The sequence below is a fragment of the Mustelus asterias genome, chromosome 6 (assembly GCF_964213995.1).
Source record: "Mustelus asterias chromosome 6, sMusAst1.hap1.1, whole genome shotgun sequence".
Taxonomy (NCBI): domain Eukaryota; kingdom Metazoa; phylum Chordata; class Chondrichthyes; order Carcharhiniformes; family Triakidae; genus Mustelus; species Mustelus asterias.
The window spans coordinates 16,492,555-16,506,224 of NC_135806.1; the positions used below are offsets into that span (position 1 = coordinate 16,492,555).

At 44.6% G+C, this 13,670-nt stretch overlaps 1 protein-coding gene across 1 annotated transcript in view; it reads right to left on the reverse strand.

The window, feature by feature from the left end:
* The window catches only part of plgrkt (plasminogen receptor, C-terminal lysine transmembrane protein), a 55,972-nt gene extending 44,065 nt beyond the window's left edge, over positions 1 to 11,907 (reverse strand). Inside the window, exon 1 of the mRNA XM_078215339.1 lies at positions 11,767 to 11,907. The gene's annotated coding sequence lies outside the window, so the exon portion shown is untranslated. The remainder of the gene's footprint in view (positions 1 to 11,766) is intronic.
* Between the last annotated feature and the right edge of the window lie 1,763 nt (positions 11,908 to 13,670).

Here is a 13,670-nt window from a genome sequence, read left to right on the forward strand (position 1 = left end):
TCCCACGAATTAATAAAAAATAAATAATTTGGAACACTGAGGGCAGAATTTTCCCATCCCGCCCACCACAGAAATCGCAGCGGGCGGGACGCGGACCATGCAAAGATCCGTTGACCGAGTGGGATTTTCCAGCTTTTGGGCAAGCGTGGCCAAAATCCCACCCAGAGAGTTGTTCACTTTGTCATCATAAAGAAATATAGAACAGTACAACACAGGAACAGGCCCTTCGGCCCTCCAAGCCTGCGCCGATCACGTTGCCCTATCTAGACCAACCGCTTGTATTCCTCTATTCCCCGTTTGCTCATGTGTCTATCCAGATAAGTCTCAAATGTCGCTAATGTATCTGCCTCAACCACCTCACTTGGCAGTGCATTCCAGACCACCACCACCCCCTGTGTAAAACATTCCTTCACATATGTCCACTAAACCTTTCCCCCCTTACCTTGAACTTGTGTCCCCTTGTAATTGTCATTTCTACCCTGGGTTATGAACTGAATACAGGAATAATATTGGGTACTCTTAAGGAGCAATATTGTTCCTGGGGACATGGATAACCTGTGAATCCTACAATGTACAACAGCACAACACTGAATTTTTCTAGCAAAGAGAATTCACTCAAGGAATTTGAGCCTCAGTCACTGTGAAACTGGCAGTAAGATCATATCAGTGTCAGTTATTTCAGTGAGTTCTTCGTACATGGATATAAACTTATCAATTGTTAGGAACTGAATGCTACCCATTGTTTTTCCGGAGTTTATTGCTGTTATTTCCTTATTTCATGCACAATTCCTGGGACTGGGTCACACGAGTGGGCAAAGTCCTGGCCAAGAGATCAATGTTGTGGAGATGCCGGCGTTGGACTGGGGTAAACACAGTAAGAAGTCTCACAACACCAGGTTAAAGTCCAACAGGTTTATTTGGTAGCAAAAGCCACTAGCTTTCGAAGCGCTGCTCCTTCATCAGGTGAGTGGGATTTCAGTTCACAAACAGAGCATATAAAGACACAAACTCAATTTATAAAATAATGGTTGGAATGAGAGTCTTTACAGGTAATCAAGTCTTAAAGGTACAGACAATGTGAGTGGAGAGAGGGTCAAGCACAGGTTAAAGAGATGTGTATTGCTTAACACTCTCTCCACTCATTGTCTGTACCTTTAAGACATAATTACCTGTAAAGACTCGCATTCCAACCATTATTTTGTAAATTGAGTTTGTGTCTTTATATGCCCTGTTTGTGAACAGAACTCCCACTCACCTGATGAAGGAGCAGCGCTTCGAAAGCTTGTGGCTTTTGGTACCAAGAGATCAGTGTCACAGGCTTTCCCTGAAGGGAAAGGGAAATTGCCCTTTTGAGGTCCAAATTCCCCAGGCAGCTGTGGCATGGTCAGTGCGTCAGACTTCTGAGGGGTTCCCGCAGAGCATGTTGGGGTTGGGGGGTGGAGGGTGGAGAGGGTGGCGCCGGGGACTTCTGAAGTGGGGCAATCCGGAAATCGGAAGTTTTGGTCCATTATCTCCTTATGGGATTTGGTGTTATATTTAGTTTTATAATGCTCCCTGGAAGCATCGTGGGGCGATTTATTATGTTAAAAGGTGCTTTATAAATAAATACAAGTTGTTGTTGTTTGTCCTCGGATCCATTTTCCTATGGAAAGCCACAATTGAATCTGCCTCCACCACCTTCTCAGCCAGTGTGTTCCAGATCCTAACCAGTAGCTGTATAAAAGCATTTCATTGTCACGTCACTGTTGCTTCTTCCGCCACTTGTATTGAATTGGTGTCCTCTGGTTCTTGACCTTCATGCCAATTCCATTCTTATTTCCAATTTTGTCTCGATTCCTCACGATTTTGAACACCTCTATCAAATCTCCTCTCAAGCTTCTCTTCTCTCAGGAGGACAGCGCCAGCTTCTGCCATCTGACCATGTAACTGAACTCCCTAATCTCGGAAAACATTCTCGTGAATTTTTTCCACAGCCTCTCCAATGCCTTCACATCATTCCTAAAGTGCGTTGCTCAGAATGAGAACAGTACTCCAGCTGAGGCCAAATCAGTATTTTGCCAAGATTCACCATAACTTCCTGGTTTTTCAGCTCTACGCCGAAAGGGGTTGAAGAGGAATTTTTCAATTTTTAAAAATCTGAATTGCTGTGGGATTTTAATCTGTTCTTTTGCCTTTCCTGGGGATTACATGGTTCTGGGTGGATGGGGAGTATATACATTCTAAAAGTAAAGTTTATTTATTAGTCACAAGTAGGCTTACATTCACATAGTAATGAAGTTACTGTGAAAATCTCCTCATCGCCACACTCCGGCGCCTGTTTGGGTACACTGAGGGAGAATTTAACATGGCCACTGCATCTAACCAGCACATCTTTTAGACTGTGGGAGGAGCCATTTTCATCTGGTTATGTAGTCTGTGTTCCAAGTATCTGGGAACACATATGGACCCGGTTAAGCTTCACCAACCGTGCTCTTAAAAGGCTAGCCAGCATCTGTTTTTAATCAAAAAACTGAAAGGGTTTGGAGTGAGTCAAGGGGGCGAGATTTTCCGGCCGTGCTCGCCCCGAAACTGGAAAATTCCGCCAGAAGTCAACGGACCTTTGTATGGTCCGCTCCCCACCCGCTACGATTCCAGCGACGGACGGGTTGGGAAAACTCCCCCCCCCCCAAGATGTTTTAGAGAGGGTATACAAAAGTCTTGTAGAGAGCACCCTAGCATTCAACAGGACAGTGTGGTACGGTAACCTGGGTATAAATGCAAAAGTAAGATGGTCTGAGTTGACATCGCTGTCGGTAGAATCATTGGTAGACAGCAGGCACAACTCAATAACCTATTTAACAATGCAGTTAAGAGAAAAGCTCAGACCATCATCGGTGATCCCTCTCACTCTTTATATCCTCAATTTGAAAGGTTCCCTTCGGGCTGGTATTTTAGAATACCCATTGCCAGGAAAAATCTGTTCAGGAGGCCGTTTGTTCTCCGTGCTATAACCTTACTAAATAACATGCTGTAAACTCAACCCCACTGTTTTTATTTATTCAACTGCAGCAAATGCTTGACTATCAGGGTACAATATGTTCTGTCTGTATGGGATGGATGTAAGTTACATATGCACAAATGTATGAAATATTCACCGTTTTTAAACTGATGACTGTGTGATGAAATGTTATGCTGGAGGTGAAGGCAAAGACACATTTCCACTTTTATGTGGACAATAACGTTCTATTCTAAATTTTAAACCACTTTTGTGAGTTTACATTACAGAGGGTGGCACGGTGGTAGATGCTCTGTCATAGAGTCAGTGCACACTCAATGGGCAGAATGGCCTCCTTCTGCACTGAAGGATTCTATAATAGGATGTTTCTATGGACCATCTTACAAAACTGTGCAATCGCATTGTCTTTTTGATCTATATTCTCTTAATAATATAAAATGACCAAATTCGGCCGGTGGACAGGCAGAGCTAAGTTACACTTTCACTGCTGACATCAGGTGATGCACAACTACAGATTAACATGAATCCCTTTCCAATTTTATCTCTCTCTGGTGAAGGGACTTGTAAATAGCTGAGATTCGAAATGCTGGGAGAAAATCAGCCATGAGCTTTCTCAATAAGGTTCACATTTCAGGATGTGGTATCTTGGCATTTCCCTTTTGGCCGATACAGCAAGTGATGAGGAATTTGAGAATGGGCTGGTCAGGAATGAGCCCAGACCACTCATTCATCATTAGATGTCTAAGCTGACAACTCAATGTGCACCAAATCTGAGATAAAATAATCCAACCTCATTCTTATACACAAGGACGTAAAACAGGCACCGCCTGCTTGCGTAGCTTATCTTTCATGAAAACTTTTGTGCAACTCCAAACTTGTATGTGAAGGAGAGCGGAAGTGGAAAATTCCCCTTGGAACAAAGAACAGTACAGCAGAGGAACAGGCCCTTCAGCCCACCAAGCCTGCGCCTATCTCTTTCTCCTACCGAGGCCAACTGCCTGGATCCCTCTATCCCTCGCCTGTTCATGTGTCTATCCAGATAAGTCTTAAATGTCGCTAACATATCTGCCTCAACCACCTCACTTGGCAGTGCATTCCAGGCCCCCACCATTCTCTGTGTAAAAACCTTCCTCTGCATATCTCTACTGAAACTTTCCCCCCTTACCTTGAACCCCATTGTAATTGTCATTTCTGCCCTGAGAAAAAGCTTCCAATTGTTCACCTTATCTATGCCCCTCAGAATTTTATAAACTTCTATCAGGTCGCCCCTCAGCCTCCGTCTTTCCAGGGACAACAATGCCATTTTATTCAATCTCTCCTCATTAGGATACCCTCCACACCAGGCAGCATCCTGGTAAATCTTTTCTGTACTCCCTCCAAAGCCACCAGGTCCTTCTAGTAGCGTGGTGACCAGAATTGGACACAGTATTCCAAATGTGGCCTAATCAAAGGTCTTCAACCCCTTTAGCCACAGAGGAGAAAAGCAAGGAGGTTATGGTGAATCTCAACAAAATACTGTGAGGCAGCAGTGCCAAGGAAGGACATAGAAAGAGGGTGCGGAAAAGATTGCAGGGATGAGGGACCCCAGTTCTTACATTTTCTGAGAGAGGGGCAAAGGGAAACAATAAAGGAATAAACGATATTAAAAACCTTAACAAGATATTGTCCAGGGTGATGAAAAGGGAAAGCTCACATATTAATGCAAAGTGTTAGGAAAGCAATAGATCCTGACAGAATTCTGCAGTGTTGTTATCTGCTAACTATGGCCTATAAAGGAGATTAAATAAAGAACATTGTGTGTTATTATTGCTCAAGATAATACCAGAAAACTGGAGACAGACAATTACATGACTAACTTTATACAAGATATGTTATGACAACAATGGGGTTGGATATTTCGCAGTGACAAATATGTCCTGGTGAGTTGAACTGGATCAAAGGTCTATTTGTATGGAAGTTGTAATAAAAGAGAATAGGTTTTTAGCCAAACGAATAACTATTACAATTTTATAATACTTTGTGTTATTTTCTTCATAGTTTTATGGAACTATTTTACTCAGACACAAATTTAAGATCAAAAATTAGAACAAAGAGCAAAGAAAAGTACAGCAGAGGAATAGGCCCTTCGGCCCTCCAAGCCAGTGCCGATCATGATGCCTGCCTAAACTAAAACCTAATGCACTTACGGAGTCCATATCCTTCCATTCCCATCCTATTCATGTATTCGTCTAGTTGCCCCTTAAATGCTGCAATCGTACCTGCTCCCACCACTTCTCCAGGCAGCGCGTTCCAGACATTCACCACCCTCTGTAAAAACCTTGCCTCACACATCTCCTCTAAACTTTTCCCCCATGCACCTTAAACCTATGTCCCCTAGTACTTGACTTTTCTACCCTAGGAAAGAGCGTCTGACTATCCACGCCGCTCATAATATTGTCGAGCTCTGTCAGGTCGCCCCTCAACCTCCGTCATTCCAGTGATAACAAACTGAGTTTATCCAACCTCTCCTCATAGATTTAAATTTAGAATTTAGATTTTAAACTGACAAGTTTTATCTTGTATGCAAGTGGGTTTGATACATAGAAACTTGGAACAGGAGGAGGCCATTCAGTCCTTTATTATGATCAGAACTGAGCATCTAACCTGATCTCATCTTCCCCCCCATATCCTTTGATCCCTTTCACCCAAAGCCTATATCTAGCTCCTTCTTGACAACATGTTTTTGTTTCAATTGCTTTCTGTGGTAGTGAAATCCACAGGCTCTCTGGGCAAAGAAATTTCTCCTCATCTCATTCCTAAAATGTTTACCCCTTATCCTCAGACTATGACCCCAGGTTCTGGACTCCCCCACCATCGGGAACATTCCTTCTGCAGCTAACTTATCTGGTCCTGTTAGAATGTTATTCTTCAGAACTCCTGCAAATATAATCCGAGTTGCGTCACTCTCTCCTCATAGATCAGTCCCACCATCCCAGGAATCAGTCTGGCAAACGTTCGCTGTATTCCCTCTATAGCAAGAACATACTTCCTCAGATAAGGAGACCAAAAACTGTACACAATATTCCAGGGGTAGCCTCATCAAGGCCTTGTAAATTACAGCAGGACATCCCTACTTCTGTACTCAAATCCTCTCACTATGAAGGCCAACTTACCATTTGACTTTTTTACCACCTGCTACACCTGCACACCTTCAGCAACTGGTGTACGAGGACATCTTACACATTCCTCTCTCCCATTTTATAGCCATTCAGATAATAATCTGCCTTCTTGTTTTTGCTACCAAAGTGGATAACCTCACATTTATCCACATTATATTGCATCGGCCATGCTTTTGCCCAGTCATGCAACTTGTCCAAATCACACTTACATTTGTATCTTTTTACCCGAGATGTATCTGTTCGTCAAATGTCAAGAATGAATGCATCATACCTATAGGAACTGCCTCCGAACTCTTACCGGGGCTGGCGGTTCGATGTCTTTCAGCACCCGACCCCCAAAAATGAAAACCCCCTTTTTATTGAACACTTGAAGCAAATACTCCAAGCCAGGAAATATCCTGACTCCCATTACTAGTCTGGAATATGAAAAGTCCAGCCTGCCACACACCATCGTGCAGTGTACAAAGAACAGTACAGCACAGAAACAGGCTCTTCGGCCCTCTAAGCCTGTGTCGATCATGATGCCTCCCTAAACTAAAACCGTATGCACTCATGGATTCCGTATCCCTCCATTCCCATCCTATTCATGTACTTGTATAGATGCCCCTTAAATGCTGCTATTGTACCTGCTCCCACCACCTCCCCGGGCAGCGCGTTCCAGACATTCACCATCCTCTGTAAAAAACTTGCCTCTCACACCTCCTCTAAACTTTTCCCCACGCACCTTAAACCTACGTCCCCTGGCACTTGACTTTCTACCCTAGGAAAGAGCGTCTGACTATACACTCTGTCCATGCCACTCAATGTGTAGTTTCATAAAATCTTATTCCGAGTTACACTGCTGACTTTTTGAAGATTAAATTAGTGATCAAATAACAGTCACAATCAACAGTCATTGAGGTGATGGCGAACATTTTTCAGTCATACCTGCTCAAAGCCAACATCCAAGTGAAGTGTTGGGAGTTAAAGCCCGTTACTCATTAGAACCGATGTTTATTTTAACTAGCATTACGTGACAATTGTAAAGGACCATCAAAGCAGCAGTGTCCCGTCTCAATTAACACTGCCTGGGATTTTCTGACCCTCCTGGTGGTATCTTCCCATTCCATCGAAGGCAAACCCCGCCATCCCCCCCTCCCCACGGCGGGTTCCTGGCAGAATGACTGGTGAAACACAAATGGCCACTGACTTTGGCAGGACTGGAAAATCCTGGCAGTGGGCAATAACGAGCCTCCTCCACCGCTGGAAAACTAGCCACCGTCTTTGAACACTGTTGTCTCGGAGTCGGATAGTTCCGATTCCAAGCCCGACTCCAGAGGCTTGAGCCGATAATCCAGGCTGACCTTTCAACGCAGCGCTGAGGGAATGCTACAATGTTGGAAATATTGTCTTTCTGAGGTGTTACATTGAGACCCTAGATGCCCCCTGAACCATAGAATCCCCACAGTGCAGAAGCAGGTCATTCGGCCCAGCGAATCCGCTCTGACTCTCTGACGGAACATCCCACACAGACCCTATCCCCGTAACCCTACGTATTTACCCCAGTAATTCCCGGCTTCGGTCACTATCTATGTGCAGCTTGCACATTCTCCCCGTGTCTGCACAGGCTTTCTCCGGTGCTCCAGTTTCCTCCCATAGTCCAAAGATATTCTGGTTAGGTGCATTGGCCATGCTAAATTCTCCCTCAGGTGTACCCAAACAGACGCCAGAGTGTGGTGACTAGCGAATTTTCAAGTAACTTCATTGCAGTGTTAATGTAAGCATACTTATGACACTAATAAATAAACTTAAAACGGTCATCCGTCCTAACCTACACATTTTGGGACACCAAGGGGCAATGTAGCATGGCCAATCCACATAACCTGCACATCTTTGGACCTTGAAGGGATATTAAAATTCCCACAGCATTCCTTGAAGAACAGCAGGAGGGACAATCCCCGAGTCCTGCTCAATATTTATTGCTCAACCAGCATCGTTGCCTGGGAAATACTTTGGATTGTTCTAAGATCATGAAAGGAACTACATAAATGCAACTCTTTTTGCCTTTCAATCCTAATGACCTCAAAAAAAGGAAAAGAAACTGCTAGGGACCAAAGAAAAATATTTAACCTACACAACTGACTAGCGCATTGAAGGAAATGAGATACCCTATATATGCTCAAACAGCACAATCAAAATTCAGCTCTTCATCAAGGCAAGATGGGTATAGCTCAGTGGCAGAGCTTGTGACTGCAGATCAAGAAGTCCCCAGCTCAAATCTGAGTGTCCCCTTCAATGATTGGCTGGCATGATGTTTTTCATTGGCTGGAAAGCGCACTGTGACGTCGGGAAAGGTGCTATATAAATGCAAACTGTCTTTCTTTAGCAGGGTAAATACATGGGGTTATAGGGATAAGGCCTGGATGGGATTGTTATCAGTGCAGGCTAGATGGACCAAATGGCCTTCTTCGGGACTGTAGAGATTCTATGAAGGTCAAGCCCAGGTTTTTGGGAGAGATTTGTTCCGTCCAGTGAAACTTAAATGGGGCGGCATGGTGGCTAGCACTGCTGCCTCACAGCACCAGGGACCTAGGTTCGATTCCCGGCTTGGGTTACTGTCTGTGTGGAGTTTGCATGTTCTCCCGGTGTCTGTGTGTGTTTCCTCCGGGTGCTCCGGTTTCCTCCCACAGTCTGAAAGACGTGCTGGTTAGGTGCATTGGCTGTGCTAAATTCTCCCTCAGTGTACCCGAACAGGCGCCGGAGTGTGGCGACTAGGGGATTTTCACAGTGACTTCATTGCAGTGTTAATGTAAGCCTACTTGTGACTAATAAATAAAGTTTAAATGAAAGCATTCAACAATGTGAGATATATGTAGTTATGTCATGGTCAAATATATTTTGGTTTGAATTATCGTTTTGCGTGACACTTAATTTGGATATTAAAAATAACCGTTATTGAGAAAAAAATGGGAAAACTTAACAAAAGTTTCAGAGATCTTGAGCAATGTGTGTGGAAGACATGCCACCCAGTGGCCACATTGTACAGTTACAGAATTGTGACTCAAAAACGTGGCAGCAGGAATTTAGGACAGAAAGGTTTACACAAAAATGAAATGAAGTCATTTTTCAAAAAAAAAACTGGAATTGCAGATATTACACTTTTAAGCAGTTAGGGAGAGAGGAAAGAATGGGGAAGAGGAAGAAATGAAAGAACAACAGTATCACAAAGACTCGGTCTTTGGGCTAAGATCAAGCATCTGATCGAGCCCAAGATGGGTTGCAATGTCTTATCTTGCCAGCTTGGATCTTGTTTGTCTCTCTTGTGGGGACCTTGAATTGGATTCAGAATTTGGTTTTGGGAGCAAGGAATGAATATGGGGTTGTCCAGTCCAGTCTGAGCATTGGCTTTGTAACTTTAAAAATGGAGTAAATTTTTTTTTAAAAGATGAAGGAGAGACAGGGTAAGAGTGAGAAAGCATGGGCGAGTTTCTCCGGCCTCCTAGCCGGGTGTTTCCCACCAGCAGGAGGTGGTGCGTTGTTTGACAAGTGGCAAGTAACATACGTGCCACAGAATGACCATCTCCAACAAGACAGGATCTATCCATTGCCCCATGGCATTCAATGGCATCATCATCGTTGAATTTTCCAATACCAAAATCCTAGGGGGTTACCATTGTCCAGAAGCTGAACCAGACTGGCCACGTGGTGGCACAGCAGTTAGCACCGCTGCCTCACAGCGCCAGGGCCCTGGGTTCGATTCCTGGCTTGGGTCACTGTCTGTGTGGAGTTTGCATGTTCTCCCCACGTCTGCATGGGTTTCCTCCGGGTGCTCCGGTTTCCTCCCACACTCCAAAGATGTGCGGGTTAGGTGGATTGGCCATGCTAAGTTGCCCCTTAATGTCAGGGAGACAAGTTAGGGTAAATGCATGGGGTTATGGGGATAGGACCTGGGTGGGCTTGTAATTGGTGCAGATTCGATGGGTCGAATGGCCTCTTTCTGCACCATAGGGATTATATGCTGTGGTCACAAAGGCAGGCTAGAGACTAGGAATCCTGCAGTGACTAACTCATCTCCTGACTCTCAAAGCCTGTCCACCATCTACAAGGCACAAATCAAGAGCGTGATGGGATATTCTCCACTTGCCTGGACGAGTGCAGCTTCAACAACACTCAAGAAGTTCAACACCATCCAGGACAAAGCAGCCTGCTTTATTGATATCCCTTCCACAAACATTCACTCCCTCCACCACTAATGCAATGGCAGTAGTGTCTCCCACTACAAAATGCACTGAAGGAACTCAAAGATTCCTTAGGCAGCACCTTCTAAACCCACAACCACCTAGATGGACAAAGGCAGCAGAAACATGGGATCATCACCACCTAAAGTTGCTCACCATTCTGCCTTGGAAATATACCGCTGTCCCTTCACTGTTGCTGGGTCAAAATCCTGGAAGCCCCTCCCTAACAGCACTGAGTGTACCAATAGCTCAAAAAGACAGCTCACTATCACCTTCTCAAGGGCAATTAGGGATCACAATAAATGCTGGACTAGCCAGTGATGGCCACATCCTTTAAGTGAATAAAAATAAATAATAGGGTTAGATCCAAATTATTTCTTGTGGTGGGATTGGATCAAGGGGATTTAACCTTAAAGTGAGGACTGGCTCCCAACCCCCCCTGCCTCAGTCGCCGGACCAGTTCATCAGCATGGGTGCGCTCCAAGTCTTTTTGCAAATAAAAGCCTATTTGTTCTTGCATACAAACTAGTCTTTGCTTGATTGATAGTGCACCAGTTGGGCACAACATTGTGGGCTGAAGGGCCTGTTCCTGTGTGCTATACTGTTCTACGTTCTAAATCTTGGGAGGGAAGGAGAGGGAAATAAACTCAAAATGCTGGAAACACACAATAGTCTTAATGAAAGATTTTACAGTGAAATATAAACTTTATGTTTCGTGTTCAGATTCCCAGACGCCGGCTGTGCACTGTGTATATTGTTTTCTTTATAAATTTCACAGGACAAAACAAAATACAAATCCTGATCCTCACCTATTTCAACAGAAACAAATAATAGGGAAAATAAAATAGAAGAGAAAAACAAGTAATGTGAACCAGTCAAACATTTGTAAGGGATTTAAGAAAAAAATTGCTTCCAGGTCACATTGTAAATTTAAAAAATACTTGGCTATTGAAGTTTCCCTGTCCTATCTGTTCATAGGAGCGCCACAACACTTCAATAACATTAGTTGGCCATCTGCAGTGTGAGCAGCTTCTGATTAAGTAATATGAGATCGCACATTGAGCAGTCTTACACAGGAGGGCAGCGCTTACAGGGTGTGGGATCTATGTCACATTGCATGCTTCCTTTGATTCACTTGTAGTCATTTATACGTCGGTCTTATCTGGCAGAGGTAGACTAAATGTGATCATTTCCACAGTACAACAGCATTCTACAGTTGTCCCTCCTTTATTCTTTAGGAAGGTTTTAGGCTGGAGTCTGTGCATTGGAAGATATATGTTTTCGCTTCCGCATCTGGCCACTTTTGTTACTTATTCGCTGGCTATACCCAGTGACTTGTGCTTTGGTGGGTGGGGTTATTTCAGACAATGAAGCAGTTACTGGAGGTTACACGTACCGTGAGTGAGCAGCGCTGCTGTAGGCAGCCTGAGTGCTGTCTGTCTGTGTGTGCGTACAGCGCTGTGCTGTCCGCCTCACTGCTCCCTTTGTCCCGGACTCCGCTGTCTTCACAGGCGCAGGGGGAGGAACACCTACCCGGCTGTTGCTTCTCAGAGAATGAACCAGTCATTTGCTTTCCCTGCGTTTCAACACTTTACAATCCACCCAAAAAATTAACCGCATTAGTTCTCACAAATAACGTGAAAGAGGGAGGGAGGGAGGGAATTAAAGTGTTAATGCAGGAGAGTTGTATCTGCAGTCTCTCGCTGTCCTTCCCTGATCACTCTCTCCCTTTGACCACTCTCTCCCTTCCCTGACCACTCTCACTATCTTTATCGCTCTATTTCTCATTTCTCTCTCTGAATTTGTCCATTTCTCTCTTCCTCTTTTTTTCCCTTTGCCCCTTTTCTCTCTCTTCCACATTTATCTCTCCTCTCTCCATCTTTCTCTTGCTCCATTTCTCTCTCTTATTTGCCCCAACTGTATCGCTCCCTTCTCTCCATCTTTCTCATCTCTCTCTTACCATTTTTCTCTCTTCCATTTCTCTACCCCATTCCCTTTTCCTGTGTCTTCCCACATCTCTCGCCATCTCTCTCTTTGCCCCCTCTCTCTCTTTGCCCCCCCCTCTCTCTGCCCCCTCTTACTCTTTGCCCCCTCTCTCACTCTTTGCCCCCCTCACTCTTTTTCCCTCCCTCACTCTTTGCCCCGTCTCTCACTCTTTGCCCCCTCTCTCACTCTTTGCCCCCCTCTCTCTCTTTCCCCTTCTCGCTCTCGCTTTCCCCTTCTCGTTTTCCCCTTCTCGCTCACGCTTTCCCCTTCTCACTTTCCCCCTCTCACTCTCCCCTTCTCGCTCTCCCCTTCTCGCTCTCGCTCTCCGCTTCCCTCCTCTCTCGCTCTCTTTCCCAGCAAGTGACACAACTGAGAATTTTGGTAGTTGACACAGAAAGCTGATTGGTGGTGGAACAAAGGGCAGCAAGAGGTTGGTTTTGGAAACAAGAAAACTGGGGGGGAATGAGCTTTGAGTGGGAAGAAGTGATGCTGATAATGAAGCAGAGAAGATGAGAGGTTTGAACTGGAGGAAAGTAAAATCCCCCAGGCTGGGAAATCTTGGGGTTTGGGGGAATACTGTGCCAATAGGCTGTGTTTACTTTCAGATTGGCACATACCCAGGATCATAACACCAACAATGTTGAGGTGGAAACATCGAACCTTAATGCAGCCACAAAAACTATAACGCAATGAAACAAGATGGCTACGCCCACGAGGAACCCAGACTCTCATCAGCCAGAGGACAATCACATTTACTTGCATGACCTCCTCCCTTCTCTCACTGACATCACAGTCCTATCTTGTGCTCACTGTCGGCACTCCCAAAAGACAATCAAGGTGACTTCATATAAACAGCTTCATCACATCAAACAGTGCAGTCATAAGTGAACATAAATGATTAAATGTCATAACCAAGAAACAAAACCATCTTTGCCAAAGGAAAACACTTGCATAGGCATTGCAACAAATAGTGTACAAACTGAGTACACAAACACATTTCACAGGGTGAACTACGTTGTATCCATGAAAGATGCCAAAAGACAGTACTGGAGCAAGCTAGAGTCCCAGGCTAGCCACACGGACTCCCGCCGATTCCGACAAGGTCTGCAAGATATAACAGGCATGTAAAATCATCGGCACCAATGCACCCCTCCCCGATGAACTCAATGGGGAAAGGGGGAAAAGGTAGGATCAGGTATGTCACGACAACAAATGTTGTGACTGAGTGAGATCTACCTATAACTTTGCCAGCTATCTAAAAACATATTGATACTTTTTTGAAAAAATAAACAAGAAACAACACTGACCAAGGAT